Source organism: Zalophus californianus, chromosome 4, assembly GCF_009762305.2.
Source record: "Zalophus californianus isolate mZalCal1 chromosome 4, mZalCal1.pri.v2, whole genome shotgun sequence".
Lineage (NCBI taxonomy): Eukaryota > Metazoa > Chordata > Mammalia > Carnivora > Otariidae > Zalophus > Zalophus californianus.
Window position 1 is genome coordinate 62,606,079 of NC_045598.1, and position 17,349 is coordinate 62,623,427.

Consider the following 17,349-nt stretch of genomic DNA (forward strand, 5'->3'; position numbering starts at 1 on the left):
TTATATATACAGATGTATATGTTATTTTTATTATATATACAATGCGTGTATAAATTTGTACATGTATATATATGTGTGTATGTGTGTGTGTATATACCCCTACACTTAACAATTGAAGAACACCTTCTTTTTACAATCATCACAATCCAGCTAATTTCTTTACTGAGTGATTATTATGTGCCCAGGATTATTATAGGTACTTGACAAGTATAAATGAATTCATTTAATCTTCATAAAACTACTATGAGAAAGGTCTATAAGTGCAAAGCTGAGATGTGACCCTATATAATCTCATTCTAGTGTCTGTTTTTAACCATCACAAAACATTCTCCAATGAAACATTTTCAAAACATAATCACTTATAGAGCCAAAATGCAAATTTCTACAAATTTAACAAATTGATCATACAGTGGCTAAAGAAAAAAATTACAGCAATTGTTCAAGAAAGTAAGGAAGACTTGATTCAAGGCTACTGCAGTGGAGTTGTGCAATAGGGGAGAGAGATTGGTTGGGCTCACTCCCTAACAAAGACCCTCTCCTTGACCAAGATCCTCTGAGCCCTCTTCTCCTACAGGCCCACACCTTGGGCTCTGCCCTTCGCCCACTTGGTCCAGTTTTAGCAAGGATGCTGCTGGGTCAATTTAGCAAGAATCCCCCACCTCTGATATCTGATCACTTTACCCTGACTTCAGCAAGAATCCTGTCAAGTTGGTTTAGCAAGGATCCCCCTTACTTCTTAGTAATGCATCCACTGATCCCTGCCCTGCTCCTTGGCTATAAATCCCCACTTGTCCCTGTCTGTTTTCAGAGTTGAGTCCAATCTCTGTCCCTTATTGCAAAAGCCCATTGCAGTTTGTCCCTTCTTGAATAAAGTCTTCCTGTCTTTAGTAAGTTTTGAATAATTATTTTCTTTAACACAGTTCACATTCTCCTAATATAATGCAACTCAGAAGTTAACATCATATGACAGAAAAAAATAGTTTTAAATCTCCATAAGTTTGGATATTTAAAGCATATGTGTATAATCCCACATGTTTTAAATAACTCATGAATCAAAAAAATCATGATAAAAAATTTTAAAACTTGGCTCTGATTAATAAAATTTGCATATTGAAAGTTGTAGGCATTATGAAAACAATACTTTGATGGAAACATTAAGTATGCCATTGTCTGTAAACCAATAGGAGTCCAATCTTTGCAATTTTCTATGGTTTAATCTAAATCTGTAGCCTCAAATGCTTAAATTAGAAAAGAAAAAAGCTAAAAATTAATGGGTAAAGCCTCCTACTGAAAAAATCAGAAAACAACAGAATAAACTCCAAGAAAATAAAAGAAAGTAAATAAAGATAAAATTTTAAATAAACAGAAAAAAAACCTGCCTCTGAAAAGACTAAAAGATTTAAGAGAACTCTAGTTGATATGATCAAGAAAAAGGAAACACAAATAAATAATATTCAGTTTGAAAGGGATATATAATTACATATATGGGGTAGGCTTAAAAGATAATAAGATACTATGAACAATTTTATGACAATATTTGAAAACTTATTCAAAATATGTAAATTCATAGAAAAATGTAACTCACCCAAACTGATTTAATAGGAAGCTAGAAGAGTAACTATTAAAGCATTTAAATGACTAGTCAAAGATCTGTATTTTTAAAAAGACTCACATTGTTTTTTTAAAAGATTTTCTTTATTTGAGAGAGAAAGAGAGCATGAGTGGGGTGATGGAGAAGGGCAGAGGGATAGAATTTCAAGCAAACTCTGCCCTGAGCACTGAGCCTGATGCAGGGCTCCATCCCAGGACCCTGAGATCATGACCTGAGCTGAAATCAAGAGAGGCCCTTAACCGAGTGAGCCACCCAGGTGCCCCAAGACTCACAGTATTTTACAGGCAATTTCTACCAAAGTTTTGAGGAACACATTTCAATATCCAAAAGTTTCTGAAGAACAAAATATGAGAAAATACTCCCAAACTCCATGTATGACCCAGCATAACCTAGTATAATCTTGATTCCAAAAGCACACAAAGTCAATTTATAAAAGGAAAACTTTACTATTTCTCTATCACACACAGAGATACAAAAATTCCAAATTAAATATTTATAAAATAAATCTACAAATACAGAAAAAAGACTGTGACCAGGAGTGAAAGGATGGTTAAAAATAGAAAAGTTTAGGAGTGCCTGAGTGGCTTAGTCGATTAAGTATCTGCCTTCAGCTCAGGTCATGATCCCGGGTCCTGAGATCGAGCCCCACGTTGGGCTCCCTGCTCAGCACAGAGAATGATTCTTCCGCTGCCCTTCACCTCTGCTCATACTCCCACTCTCTCAAATGAAAAAATAAAAAATCTTAAAAAAAATAGAATTCATAAATGAGATTTCTACAAAAAGCAATTAAAGGAGAAAATCATATGATCATTTGAATAGATTCTGTAAAAAGAACAAAAATAAACATGCATTTATAATTTTTTAAAATTTTAGCAAACAAGGAATAAAAGTTGATTTTTCTTAATTCAATAATAGCTGTCTACCAAAAAATCTACAGCAAACTCACCCTTAATCATAAAATCTTAGAAGCATTCCCTTTAAAATAAAGAACAATGGTATCCATTATCATTGCTTATATTGAACACTTAACTGACATCCTAACCAGCAGAGCAAATATAAAAAGGAAATAAAGGCTATGATTATTGGAAAAGAGAAAACAAAATTGTATATATTTGCAGATGATGATATTGTCTGTTTAGAAAACAAAAAGAACCTATAGATAAATGATTATAATCAATAAGAAAGTTTAGCATAGTAATTGAACCTGTTATCATTCTGTAAATATCAACTGCATTTCTACACACAAGCAACAGTTAGAAAATGCTAATTTAAAAAGATAACATTTATATAAGCAAAGATAAGACATTGGGAAGCCCTAAGTTAATAAAAACATATCATGTTCATGGATAAAGAGACTCAGTATCATAAAGATGGTAATTCTCAGGGCGTCTGCCTTCGGCTCAGGTCATGATCCCAGAGTCCCAGGATTGAGCCCCACATCAGGCTCCCTGCTCCTTGGGAAGCCTGCTTCTCCCTCTCCCACTACCCCTGCTTGTGTTCCCTCTCTCCCTGTGTCTCTCTCTGTCAAATAAATAAAATCTTAAAAAAAAAAGATGGCAATTCTCACCAAATTTTATCAATAAATCCAATACAATTTCAATAAGAATCTCAACAAGGCTTTGGAAGGATTCTAAAGTTTATGAAAGAGCATGAAGCCCAAGAATATCTCACATACCTGAGAAAGAATAGGTGGAAATTTGTGCTATTATATATCAAGACATTATAAAGCTATAGAAGTTAAGTATGTTTGTTGCAGCTGGTTAAACATCTGCCCTCGGCCTTAGGTCATGATCCTGGCGTCCTGGGATCTAGCCCTGCATCAGGCTCCCTGCTCAGTGGGGAGTCGCTCAGTGGGGAGTCTGTTTATCCCTCCCCCTATACCCCTCCCCACTAGCTCATGTTCTCTCTCTCTCTCTCTCAAATAAATAAATAAGATCTTTAAAATGAAAAAAAATTTTGAAGAAGTATGTTTGCTCTTGCAAAAAAATAAACTGACTGATAGAATAGACTAGAATCTCCCCACCCAAATAGATTGATTCAGATGTGAACATCTAATGAAGAGTTAGGGGTGCCTGGGTGGCTCAGTCATTAAAGCATCCAACTCTTGATTTCAGCTCAGGTCATGATCTCAGGGTCATGAGATCGAACCCAGCATCAAGTTCCCCGCTAAGTGGGGAGTCAGCTTGAGATTCTCTCTCTCCCTTCCCTCTGCCCCTCTCCCTGCTCAAGCTCTCTCTCTCTCTCTCTCTAATAAATAAATAAATCTTAAAAAAAGAGTTAGTCATACAGAACATTGGGGGGAAGGAGAACTTCCTAACAAATAATAATGAGACAATTAGTTACCATTAGGAAGAAAAATAATCTCCACCATACGTTAATATCAATTACAGATGAATTAAAACTTAAATGTTAAAGGCAAAATCTTAAAACTTTAGAGGCAAGACAAAAGCATGCTTAATGCATTTGGACAGAAAAGAATTTCTTAGACAGAACACTGTATAGAGATGCCAAATCACTATATTGTACACCCGAAACTAATGTAACATTGTGTGTCAACTATACTCAAATAAAAAAAAAATTAAGACATAAACAAGCATTCTCCCCTCGAAGATGAATAAAAATTTGTTAATGCACACATAAAAAGTTGATCAATCTTAATAATCAGGAAAATGCAAATTTAGACCACGATGAGATACCATTTAACATTGGCAAAAAATAAGATACTTGACATAGAATGGCAGAAATTCTCATCTATTCTGCTAGCAAGAGGGTAAATTTATACAACTACCTTGAAAAGCAATTTGTCATTATCAAATAAAATTAAAGCTTCCCCCCCCAAAAATTAAAGCATCCCTTATCTTATAAGCTGGCAATTCTATTCCTGGGTTTATAAATCCTAGCCTAGAGAAACTCTTCCATTAGTTTACTGGGAGACATGTACAAATATATTCACAGCAGCATTATTTGTAATAGCAAAAGAACTGGAAACAACCCAAATATTCATTAACAGGGAAATGGATAAATACACTGTTGAAATAGACACACAATAGAATATTACACATCAGTGAAAACGAATAAACACTGCTACCTGGATGAATCTTAGAAATATAACCATACAGTGAAAAAAAAGCTGAGTACATAGGACTCTGTGCAGTTTGTACCATTTCATAAAGCTCAAAAATAAGCAAAACTAAATATATATGTGTATGTATGTAAGTATATATTGATGTATATGGTCATATATATATGAGATAAAATGGAAAAATGGGGAGACAAATTAAAAACACAAACTACAGGATGGAGGTTACCCTGGGGAAGAGGAAAGGGACAAAATAGGGAAGGTACAAACTTAGAGATCCAACAATATTAATCATTTTAGTTCTTAAATTGGATGCTAGTTACTTGGGTGTTCATTATCAAGTTTCATATCTTACATATATTTAATATGTAAGATATGGATATTTAATAAATACATATATTTAAAAATTATCTTTTATATATATCAAATATTGCATTATAAAAACATTCTTAAAAGAGAGAGAATAGGAGGTTAGAACATAGAAACAGCATATGCAGACATCTTACCTAGAGTCTTAACCATAAAGATGAGAGGAAAAAATAGGGCTAAAGGTGGAAGAAGACAAGGAAGCAAGAAAGCATTCTATTATTTTGCTTTTATTCATTTTTTATTTGTTTTTAAATACAGCATGCTTTTATGCTAATAGAGATGATAACAAGTAACAGAGGAAAGATTGATGATGCAAGAGAGAAAAGACAATTACAAGAGGGAAGTGCTCAGGAAAGAGGAAATGTGAGTGCCTAAGTGGAGGGGTCTATCTTATAAGGTGGCAGAGAAAGTTCACTTGTTTTAACGGATGGGAAGGCAGAGTAGATATATAGCTAAATATATTTGTGGATGGGAAGAGAACGACATTCTCCTCTAAGTAGCTCTCTTTTCTCTGTGAAATATGAAGCAGGGTTATACGCTGGTAGTGAGGTGGGGTAGGTAAAAGAAGGAACCCTGGAGATTTGAGGAGACAAGAGATAGCGGGAAATGATTAACTTTGAAGGTAGAGAAATTTGAACAAGAAAATGTAGGGAGATGTCCTCCTTGATGCACATTCTTTTGGCACCTCCCACCCACCTCACTGACCACTCTGTATCAATTCTCTTTTTCTGGATTTCTCTCCTTCTCCTGATCTCTGAATATTAGAATTCCTGAGCTCAGTCCTCAGATATATTCTTTATGTGAACCCATCTAGTCCCTGGGCTTTAACTACCATCCACATGCTAAAGACTCACAAATTGGTATGAGCACGTGTCTAACACAATTTTTTTATTTTTCTGCCCATTCTTCTCTCTGCCCAGTCTTCTACTGCTCAGTAGAGAGTATCACCATTCATCCAGTTGCCCAGAGCCAAAACCCAGTTTTTCCCTATATTTATCTTTATCTCATACCTCACATCCAATCCATCAACAACTTATATGAGCTTTACCTTCAAAATATACCCCACATCTAACCCTCACCACCTCCATCACTACTATCGTGCTCTAAGACACCATCATACCCTTTCTATATCACTACAATAGCTTCCCTGCCTCCATACTGGCTCTACTCCCACTCCCAGTCCATTCTCCACATGCAGTCACAGCGACCTTCCATAAACAGAAAGCAGATCACACACTCTCATGCTCAAATTTTTCCATGCTTTCTGTTGTACTAGTACGAAACCCTGAGTCCCCACTCTGGTCTGTTTGGTCCTAGATGACCTGGCCCAGCTAGTTCTTTAACCACATTCTCCCCACTACTCCCACTTCACTTATTCTGCTTCAGCCATGGTGGCATTTTCAATGTTCCTAGCAGGTGACAGGCTACTCTCTACTTTGCATCGATTTCAAATGGTGCCCTACAAAGTTTTAGGTTATCCATTCCTTTCATTAGAGTTTCAGTTAAATATTACCTCTTGAGGCTGATATTTTATCTGAAAGAGTCTTCATCTCTTTATTCTGCTCTATGTTTTCTTGACTTCAAAACTTCTTTTTTTTTAAAGATTTATTTATTTATTTGAGAGAGAGAATGAGAGAGAGAGCATGAGACGAGGGAGGGTCAGAGGGAGAAGCAGACTCCCCACCGAGCAGGGACCCCAATGTGGGACTTGATCCTGGGACTCCAGGATCATGACCTGAGCCGAAGGCAGACACTTAACCACTGAGCCACCCAGGCACCCTGGTTTCTTAACTTCACAGATGGCATTCTGTTTTATACACTTTTTGTGTACCTCTCCCACTAGGAGGAAAGTTCTATGAAGGCAAAGACTTTGTCCTGTTCACCATTGTGAACTGTGGATAGTGGCTGGCAAAAAATATTTGTTCGTTGAATGAATTCAAGCCCATTTCAAATAACTTTGGAAGTCACAACTGAATTGTCTCTTTCTAATTGGCAAATCTATCTTTTAAGTAATTTTGTTTGCATCAAGTTTATGGATTTATGCATCACTGTACACGCTAAAGTAAGCTCACTTCCTAGAAGAATAATCATGTGTTATATCAACTTTCCAATGTTTAAAATGACTCTGAAAGATTTGGAAGTAGAGTGCCTAGAGAAAGTACTACTTACACGCAATCAGCTCGTTCATCAGCATAATTCCAAACAAATTACAGTATCTCCTAATTTGATAATGAACTTCTACTTCCATAAGAAAAGCATAATCCTGTGGGAATTCATAGTGCCTGGATAGATAAGATTTAAGTGAAATATGTCTCTGTGAGACTGACTGAAAAGCAAAGGAGGAGTGCCTGGAACTCTGGGTCTCCTTTAAAGTTTCTGAGCTAAAGCAGCCAGATCCTTCCTGTGGCTCAACATTCTCACCTAGAGAGTAAATGTTTAACTTAGATGAGAACACTCTCACCTTATGGTCACGTATTCATCATACCCTTAGCCTGCACACAGGTCACAAACACCGCTTGCTTCAATCATGCATTGTCCCATATGTCTATGTCTTGATTATGAAAGCCTAACAGTCCTTTCTATTTTTCTGCTCTTACTTGATGTATAGATAAGACTTGTAATAAAAGTGGAGACTAAATCTGGCTCGGGACCTTTCAGCACTAGAGCAATTGGTCCCCTCACCCTCTTCTTTCTCCTATTTAGGTGTCTGGAGTAATCTTTTCATTCACCACCTCAGGGTTTGCTGGCCAAACCCAGCATAGTTCTATAGAAGGTACCCTGAACTGGATATTAGAAAATTCAGAGCAGATTCCTTATTTGGTCTCTGATAAGTATAGAGTCCTGTTACTTAATAATTCTGTTAAATAAAAACAGCTGCCCTAATGTACTTCCAACGAATTCTCTATGAATAAGTTCTTTATGGGTAATTAGAATTATTGAAACAGGAGCTATAAAATATTCTTTTTATCAACATTATTACAGGGACTATTGAGATCTTTCATTGATTTCTTTGAACCTGGAGGAAAATTTCATAAAATGCCAATTGAATTTAATTTAGATTTTGTAGAGTAGGAATAATTTTCATAATTATTGAAATTTTTGAACATTGAATTTATTGCTTTACCTCCTACTACTTTGTTTATGTAAGTATTTTATCTAAGTATAATTCACATGCAATATTTTATTACTTTCAGATATACAACATAGTGATTTGAATACCTTCTGATACTTTGATAATGTAATAATTATGTCTCAGGGTAAATAATATAGGAAGTGTTTTGATAGAAATATTTTTTAGTAATCTTGAGGTGCTGGAAGTCTGTATGTGGGGTGGCTGTCCTGATTTTCAAAAGGAAAGAAGATAGATTCTGAATACTGATCCAAACAAAATTATTAAGTAGACTATTAAGTACAGAGCATATAAACCTTTCTGTAAAATGAAGGTGGCCATCACATCACCCAGTTACCCTATCCCCCCCACCTCCCCTCCGCACCCCTCAGTTTGTTTCCGAGAGTTAAGCGTCTCTCGTGATTTGTCTCCCTCTCTGATTTCTTCCCATTCAGTTTTCCCTCCGTTCCCCTGTGGTCCTCTGTGCTGTTTCTTATGTTCCACATATGAGTGAAATCATATAACTGTCTCTCTCTGACTGACCACTGTGTGTTATATGCAGCTAATGAATAACTGAACTCTACATCTGAAACTAATGACGTACTATATGTTGGCTAATTGAATTTAAATTAAAAAAAGAAGAAAAATGAAGGTGATGATTTCTAGAGGTAAACTTAAAAATAAATTCAAGCTAAGTTTACCTCATTTTCTCTTTCCTTTCTCTCCTCTTTATTGGAATTTTTCTTGCCTTGTCTGCCTTTGTTGTTTGTCTAACCAAATTATAAATCAGTTCAAGTGTATCAAAATAAATATATCTAGGGTTCCTTAAGTCGGTTTTGCTTTACATCATCCCTGAATAGCTTGAGATATATGAGCTGATAGCACAATTAGATAAAATTATAATTGGCAAAGCTTAACCTTACAAAAAGAATGAATCTGTAGCAACCCAGGAAGAGGCATCTAGTTTTGAAGTATTTTTATCAATTACTCAAATTAAGATACAAAATAATATAATCACATATGTAAATGACTCAAAGCTGAAAGAGATAATGAATGCTTCCCATCTCAGTGAATGACATTACCATTCATCCGGTTCAGTCCTCTCCCACCACCTGGAATAATTAGGCTAAGTTGCTGAAACAAAGCATTCCAAAAATACAGTGACTCAACCAGGATAGGAAATGATCTCCATCATGGATAAAAATGCAAAGTGAGTAGAATCGAGCCAAGGGGGAGACTCTGCTCCACAAGGTCACTGAAGAACCTAAGTTTTTTCTATCTTCTGCCAGCCCTTAAGTTGATGTTTAAGTTTGCATAAGTGGAAATTGGATCATCACACCACATCCATGTTCAAGTCCAGGGCAAGCAGCTCTGTATTTTAGGAAAGGACCTGGATGTTTGTCCAAATTTAGTCCATAATCACATCTAACTAAAAGGGAGCTTGACCAATGCAGACTCCGGCTAGGTGGTCCCGAATATGGTTCAAAGTCAGGGTGGGGTAGGTGGTACTATCTCTAGAAGGAAGAAAAGAAGATACTGGGCACAACTAGGGGTTTCTGTCATACATGTCCCGAAATCCAATTAACTCATCACCAGGTTAGGTCTGTGGGCCTCCCATATATTTCACAAAAACTCCCATTTGCCCATTTACCTCCATCTTCCCTGTCACAGCCCTTGTCTGAAGTATCATCACATCTGACCTGTTTTATTACAATAGCCTCCTAACTGGGTTCTTACATTTGCACTCTCCTTTGCTCCCAAATCAAGTGTTTTTTGTTACAGTCATTTTAAAGTGCAAATCTAATCACATCACAACTCTGATTAAAATCTTTCAATTGCTTCTCATTGCTCTTAGGATTCAGTAAGGAGAACACTAAAGTCCTACATATTTTACCCTCTTTTCTTTCTTTTTTTTATCCTCATTAAACTTTTGTTTTAATGGTTCTCAAAATTCTGTGACAGATTTTTGGTCAAGTTGTTTCCATTAAAAAGTACTGATTTTAAAAACTAATAACTTAAAACTGCCACACACACATACACACACAAAAAAAAAAACAAATGGTCCACAAAACATTCTCCTTTCCTTCTGAAGGTTTTACAATGCACCGTTATCATTAACCAGTCTTTTACTATTAAACTTAAATGGCCAATTGACACAAACAGTTCTGAGACCGTTCTTCCACCCCTGATTAAGACTGGGGTGGCAGGTATTGGGGATAATATTCATTTAGCCTTCTGAGCTTTCTGGGCAGACTCAGTGACCTTGCCAGCTCCAGCTGCCTTCTTGTCCACTGCTTTGATGACACCCACAGCAGCCGTCTGTCTCATGTCACAAACAGCAAAATGGGCCAGAGGAGGATAGTCAGAGAAGCTCTCAACACACGTAGGCTTGCCAGGAACCATATCAACAATGGCAGCATCACCAGATTTCAAGAACTTGGGACCATCTTCCAGCTTTTTTCCAGAACAACAATCTATCTTCTCCTTCAGCTCAACAAACTTGCCGGCAATGTGAGCTGTGTGACCATCCAGCACAGGTGCATATCCAGCACTGATTTGGCCTGGATGGTTCAGGATAATCACCTAAGCCATGAAGCCATTGGTGGGTCATTTTTGCTGTCACCAGCCATATTGCCACGATGAACATCTTTGACAGATATGTTCTTGACATGGAAGCCCACACTGTCCCCAGGAAGAGCCTCACTCAAAGCTTCATGGTGCATTTCAACAGACTTTACTTCAGTTGTAACATTGACTGGAGCAAAGGTGACCATCATGCCAGGTTTAGGAACACCAGTCTCGACTCGGCCCACAGGGACAGTACCAATACCACCAATTTTGTAGACATCCTGGAGAGGCAGACGCAAGGGCTTGTCTCTTGGACGAGTTGGTAGCAGATTGCAATCCAGAGCTTCAAGCAGTGTGGTTCCACTGGCATTACCATCTTTACAGGTGACTTCCCATCCCTTGAACCAAGGCATGTTAGCACTTGGCTCCAGCATGTTGTCACCATTCCAACCAGAAATTGGCACAAATGCTACTGTGTCGGGGTTGTAGCCAATTTTCTTAATGTAGGTGCTGACTTCCTTAACGATTTCCTCGTATCTCTTCTGGCTATAGGGTGGCTCAAGGGAATCCATTTTGTTAACACCCACAATTAGTTGTTTTACACCCAGTGTGCAAGCCAGAAGGGCATGCTCACGGGTCTGCCCATTCTTGGAGATACCGGCTTCAAATTCACCGACACCAGCAGCAACAATCAGGACAGCACAGTCAGCCTCAGATGTGCCTGTAATCATGTTTTTGATAAAGTCTCTGTGTCCTGGGGCATCAATGATGGTCACATAATACTTGTTGGTCTTGAATTTCCACAGGGAGATATCAATGGTGATACCACGTTCATGTTCAGCTTTCAGTTTATCCAAGACCCAGGCATACTTGAAGGAGCCCTTTCCCATCTCAGCAGCCTCCTTCTCAAATTTTTTGATAGTTCTTTTGTCAATCCCACCACATTTGTAGATCAGATGACCAGTAGTGGTAGACTTACCTGAATCTATGTGTCCAATGACGACGATGTTGATGTGAGTCTCTTTCTTTCCCATTTTGGTTTAGGTTGAGCGGTGGTTTTCACACCTGTGTTCTGGCAGCAAACCCGTTGCAAAAAAGCTATTTTACCCTCTTTTCCTCTGGTCTCACCTCTCATTCTCCTCTCTCCATCACACTCCCTTTCTCCACACCCCAGGCACATTTGCCTTCTCTGTTTCTCACCCACAGAATGCTCTCACCTGCCACAAATATTTTGAACTTGCTAGTCCCTCTGATAAGAATGTTCTCCATTTGCCTCACTGACGCATACATCAGCTCTCAACCCAAACTGCTTTCTCAGGGAAAGTTTCCCAGTCACAGATGATGCTGATCCCTCATTATACACTGTCACAGCACTCTGTAATTTTGTCACTGTTTGTAATTATACATTTATTTTTGTGATTATTTGAGCTAGGGAAATCTGCAGCTTTCAATGATGTCTTTCCATATCTGGGCGCAGACATTCACAAGGCTGGTCTGATTTACAGAGAAAGACCTTAAATTACAGCTTCTGATAATATTAGCTTTCCTTTTTCATTCCTTTACCCAACCTTACCTTTTGCAATCTCCCTTAGCTATGAATCTAGGTGGCAGGTAACTGGGATAGCTAGCCCATGTGGCTCTCCTTTATGCACCACTCCAATGGAGTCTTAGGGTGTAGAATGGGAACTGACCTTGGGTATGGAACTTGGACTCCACAGGAACACTCCTCACTTCTATAGCCTTCCCCTACCCCTGTGTCTATTCACCTTAATCAAAAGATCACTGAATAAGCCTTCTGGACTCTTGACATTTATGCTTCTAGAATCTATTTCAGTCAAGGTCCGAGAAGGTTTACTTAGGCTCTCAGTGGTCTCTCATATTTGATCCAAATTTCACTATATTTGGCTGATAGTTCTTCATAATTTTTTAAAAACAGAGTTTTCTTCTCTGATTTATATTCTTTGCAGATTTGGTGGGGAGGGTGTTGTTTTTGTTTGTTTTATTGTTTTTATGTGTTTCAGGGAGGAAAGTAGCAATCAGATGGCTTTAGGTCACCCTTTTTAACTAGAAGTATCTGTAGCTATGAGTAAATATTCACATGCCGGGAAGATGTATCTATTTATTTTGTGGTTTCACACCCCCAAGAGAATGCTTGCCCCAGTTTAAGAAGCACCTTATAGTCTATTTAAATAGAATTTCCTCTAATAAAGCAGAGAATATTACAAAATAAAATATCTATGGACTTCCCCAATAGGTCCACACACTTTCTAATGAGAGAGACAGAATTTTATAGCACATGGTTGGCGGGGGGAACAACACAGATTCCTGAGCCTATGAGTGAGCACAGATCTAAGATTATGGAATTGCAAATGTTTTGTTTGCCAAGGCTCTTGCTTCTAATTGCTCTTCTCCACAAACTATGTAGATAAATATCTGGCATAGTGACAGCACATACTATGTTCTCAAAATGTTAATTCTTTCTTCTTTTTTATTTTTAAGAGGGGGGTAAACTAGGAGGAGCGAGGGTCAGAAGGAGAGGGAGAGAGAGAATCTTAAGCAGGCTCCATGCCCTTCATGGAATGTGATGTGGGGCTCGATCTCACAACCCTGAGATCATGACCTGAGCCGAAATCAAGAGTGGGACGTTTAACCGACTGAGCCACCCAGGTGGCCCATTCTTTCTTCTCCCTTTGATGTAAGAAGGAAAAATGCTCTTTTTTTTTTTTAAGAAAGCTTTATTAAGTGCCTACTATAAGGTAGCACAGTCATAGACACAGAGGTCCTGGTCTACTGGGAGAGAAAGACAAGTAACTAAAAGGACAGTCAGTATAAACAGTGCTGTGATAGCAAAGAATACTTTAAGAACACAAAAGCGGACCTCTCATCTGTCATAAAATGGCAGTGCGAGGGAAGAAGCATGGGTGCTTCCTAGAGAAAATATCTAAGTCAAGTGGTCAGGCTTAAAGAATAAATAGTAACAAACTGCACAGAGAAGCAGGGGGAAAGGTATTACGGGCAGTGGAACAGCATCATTCCTGTAAATAGCCAAGAAGCTAGAACATGGCATTTCCAAAGAACTCTAAGTTCCGTGAAGTGGGACAATAGAGTGGGAAGAAAATGGCACAAAATGAAGTTGGAGAAAGGCAGGAGCCACATCCTTTGATTCAGTTCAACAAACCCTTATTGAACACCTACCATGTACCAGACACTGAGAATATAAGGACTGACAATAACAGGACACAGTCCCTATTCTCCACAAGCTTGTAATCTAGTGAATGAAACCTGGCACATAAACAGAGAATTTCAACATTAGTGCATCCATAGAGAAGGGAACTCACCTTAGAAGGGATAAGAAAAATTCATCTTAGCTGAGTCTTAAAGAATAATTAGGGGCACCTGGGTGGTACAGTCGGTTAAGTGTGATACTCTTGGCTTCAGCTCAGGTCGTGATCTCAGAGTCATGAGATCAAGCCCTACAGGGGGCTCCATGCTCAGCACAGAGTCTGCTTTAGATTCTCTCTCTCCCTCTGCCCCTCTTGCTTGTGCTCTCTCCCTCTCTCTCTGTCTTAAATAAATAAATCCTTAAGAAAAAAAGAATAAGAGATAACCAAAACATGGTACCATGGGAGTTAGAAAAAGTATTACCAGCAGAAGAAGAAAAAAAGTGCAGGTTTGAGGGTGATAAATAGCACATTGTGGAGGATAGCAACCAAACATAAGTAGTTCAGTATTTCTGGGATACAAAGCATGAAGGAAAGGTTTGGTCACGAGACTGGAGTAAAAAGAAAGGGAACAAATGTCCTGCTAAGAACCTGAAGTGTTATCCTTTTGGTGATGCAGCACTACTGAAGAGTTTTTATCTGGAAAAACATAATATACTCTGATAATAGTATAGATAATGGATTTGAGAGAGATGGGTCTAGAGGCTTGGAGGACAATTAGAAGGCTATTGCAATAATACAGTAAAGAAATGCTGAAGGCTTGAACTAAGGTAGTTACATTATAGATGGATAAAGAGATGGAAATAAACTTGAGACATAGTCAGGAAGGCAAAAATAAAGAAGTTTATTGATTGGGAATGTTAAAAAATAGGGGAAGAGAATCAAGGATAGTACCTAGTTTTCCAAAAATTAAGGAATAAAATACCTATCACACGTTGAAATTATTTGTTTAAATTATATTTATTTATATTAGTGCAGATCTTAGTGAAGGAACTGTGCTATCATTCCTTTTCCAGCCCAATGCCTTCATAAAGTGTGCAGTCAATAAGTATATGTGGAATTAATGAGAAAAAGCAAGGAATTGGTGGAAATGATGAGTTTGGTATTGAACATAATGAGTTTGAAGATACTTGTGGCATTTCCAAGTAGAAATTTGCAGTTGAAATTAACATAGGTGTAGAGCTCGGGAAAGAAAACCAAGTGAAAAATAGAGAATTAGATGCCATCTGAATAACTGAAGCAATGGGAATGGATGAGCTCAGAGAGTGAGAGGAGGTATTGGCAAAAGACAGTGTCCTAGGAGTGTCACTTAAACAAAAGTTTCATTTTATTTGACCCAAGGATGGGAAAGATGAACAAATTATGCAGACTAAGACCCAAAACAATCAGGACCATCCACTCTGCACTCAATTTCCAACAAGGAAATTCAGTAGCTCTCAGAAGTTATGTGACCGACCCAACATAGCCAGCACCCAAGCCCAGATGCTTTGATTCTAAACGGAATACCTTTCCTCCCATACCCGCGACGTCAGATTATCAGCATACCATCGATTAGAATTCACGATGCCCAATGCAGGGGCAACAGTCACGGTCTGCAAGGTGCCTAGAATCTTTAATTGTTCAACCAGTATCATAGTAATTGAAACTTAAAAACATTCTTACACAGAAGCAGTGCTCAAGCATTGCTCTTAAAACCAAGAAATGCAAGTAGGAAATAATTCTTGGGAGAGTTGATTTTATAACTGGATTGTTTGGGTAGCAGGTGTTCTTGAGGGTAAGGGCAACTGTATTAAAATTAACAGCTCTATATGCATAGAACGTAAGCCCCACTGAACATACATTCTCTGCTCTGTTCTCTCCATATGAATGAGCACTGCTGTAGCAGCTCTCAACACTTGCTCTTGAACTCTGGAACTCTGGCGACAAATGGGGTTTGTAACATTATGATAATGAGAAGCTGTATTTTAAAAGAGATCATTATTAAAGTGCTCTGCCTTAATTTGCGTTGCCTTCCTATTTCCGCCCAACGTTATTTGGAATGAGTTGCAATTTCTAACCTACTACCAGCAACAGAAGCTCTGTGTGATTAAGACAATAAATATATTCACAAAATGTAAACGCAGCTTTTGGGGCTTCAAACATCTGCTCTGAAAATAAAACTTTCATGAACATACAGTCATGGGCAAAATGAAATCTTTCTTCTAAGACCTTTTTTTATGGAACTGAAAGGTCTAAAACACAAATAATGGTCTCGTCCCAAACCCAGTATGCAGATTTAGCTAATTCACATGTGATGCTCTTCAATTATGAGCCTTTGTATAGCTGCAGGGCACACTCTCAGAGTCCTCTGGACGGCTTTAGAGATAATTGTTCAATGGGGCTAAAACTACATTCAAAATTTCAGTTCTAACAAGATCTGGATATTGAAATATCCAAAAGATCTGTTGGTTTTATTACTATTTTACTGCCAATATTCTCACAATAGGAACAACCTCATGTGAATATTTGGTAAATCTTTGCCCCATTTATCTTTTCTACCCTAGAAAAATGCAAGACAGATGAGAAACAGTTTATATTCAACTACCCTCTAGTTAGATCATTTGTTCAGTTTTAGCCAGGAATTTGAATGGTTTTTCCATCCCTACATAACTCATTGTCTATTTCAAAATCAGTTGGACATCCTTAGAAAATTACCCAAAATACAGAAATACAGATATTTATCACCACGACATTAATAATGGGGGGGGGAGACGAAAGCAACCTAGTGGCCAAGAATAAGGGAATGACTGACATAAAGGCTAATATATCAATCAAATAAAATATAACACACCATTTAAAGAGATGGTTACACAGATTATATAGTTACATATCAATGCTGCTGGCATGACAAGTCTTCACATAAACCAAAGGAGTCTATTCTCTTATACATTCATTGACTCCATAGATAGAACACATTACTATTATGTGCCATGTTTGAAAATAATTTTTACATTGTTCCCTGATAGTTTTCACTTGCACCCTTCTCTCCATAAGGCAATATTAATTAGGTCACTTCTTTCCACATATTGTCTTACTGAATCCTCTAAAAACCCAAAGAGGTAAGCATATTAGTAGTTCACTAGAGTCATTATTATTATTAATAGTATTGTGAGTGGTTTATCCCAAGACATTAGGGATACTTAATTGCCTTTGGGGGATCCCATTCCTACAAGTCAACCAGTTACCAAGTTTTAATTGCTATAGTGACATTTTAAATATCTCCTTTTCTAGCAAAAGAAAACAAAAGTCTTCATTATTTAGACACTGGCTAGACGAGCACTGTAGAATAGAAATATAATGCAAGGCATACATGTAAGCCATGCCTGTCATTTTAAGTTTTCTATGACTGCAT

General features: G+C 37.7%; 1 protein-coding gene and 1 pseudogene across 10 annotated transcripts in view; both read right to left on the reverse strand.

Annotated features, from left to right (window-relative positions):
* SLC44A5 (solute carrier family 44 member 5) overlaps window positions 1-17,349 on the reverse strand; it is a 360,746-nt gene that overhangs the window by 228,089 nt on the left and 115,308 nt on the right. The gene's annotated exons all lie outside the window — the stretch shown is intronic.
* On the reverse strand, window positions 10,393-11,771 carry LOC113931891 (annotated as a pseudogene). Its single transcript, XR_003522909.2, has one exon. The product of XR_003522909.2 is annotated as an elongation factor 1-alpha 1-like (transcript).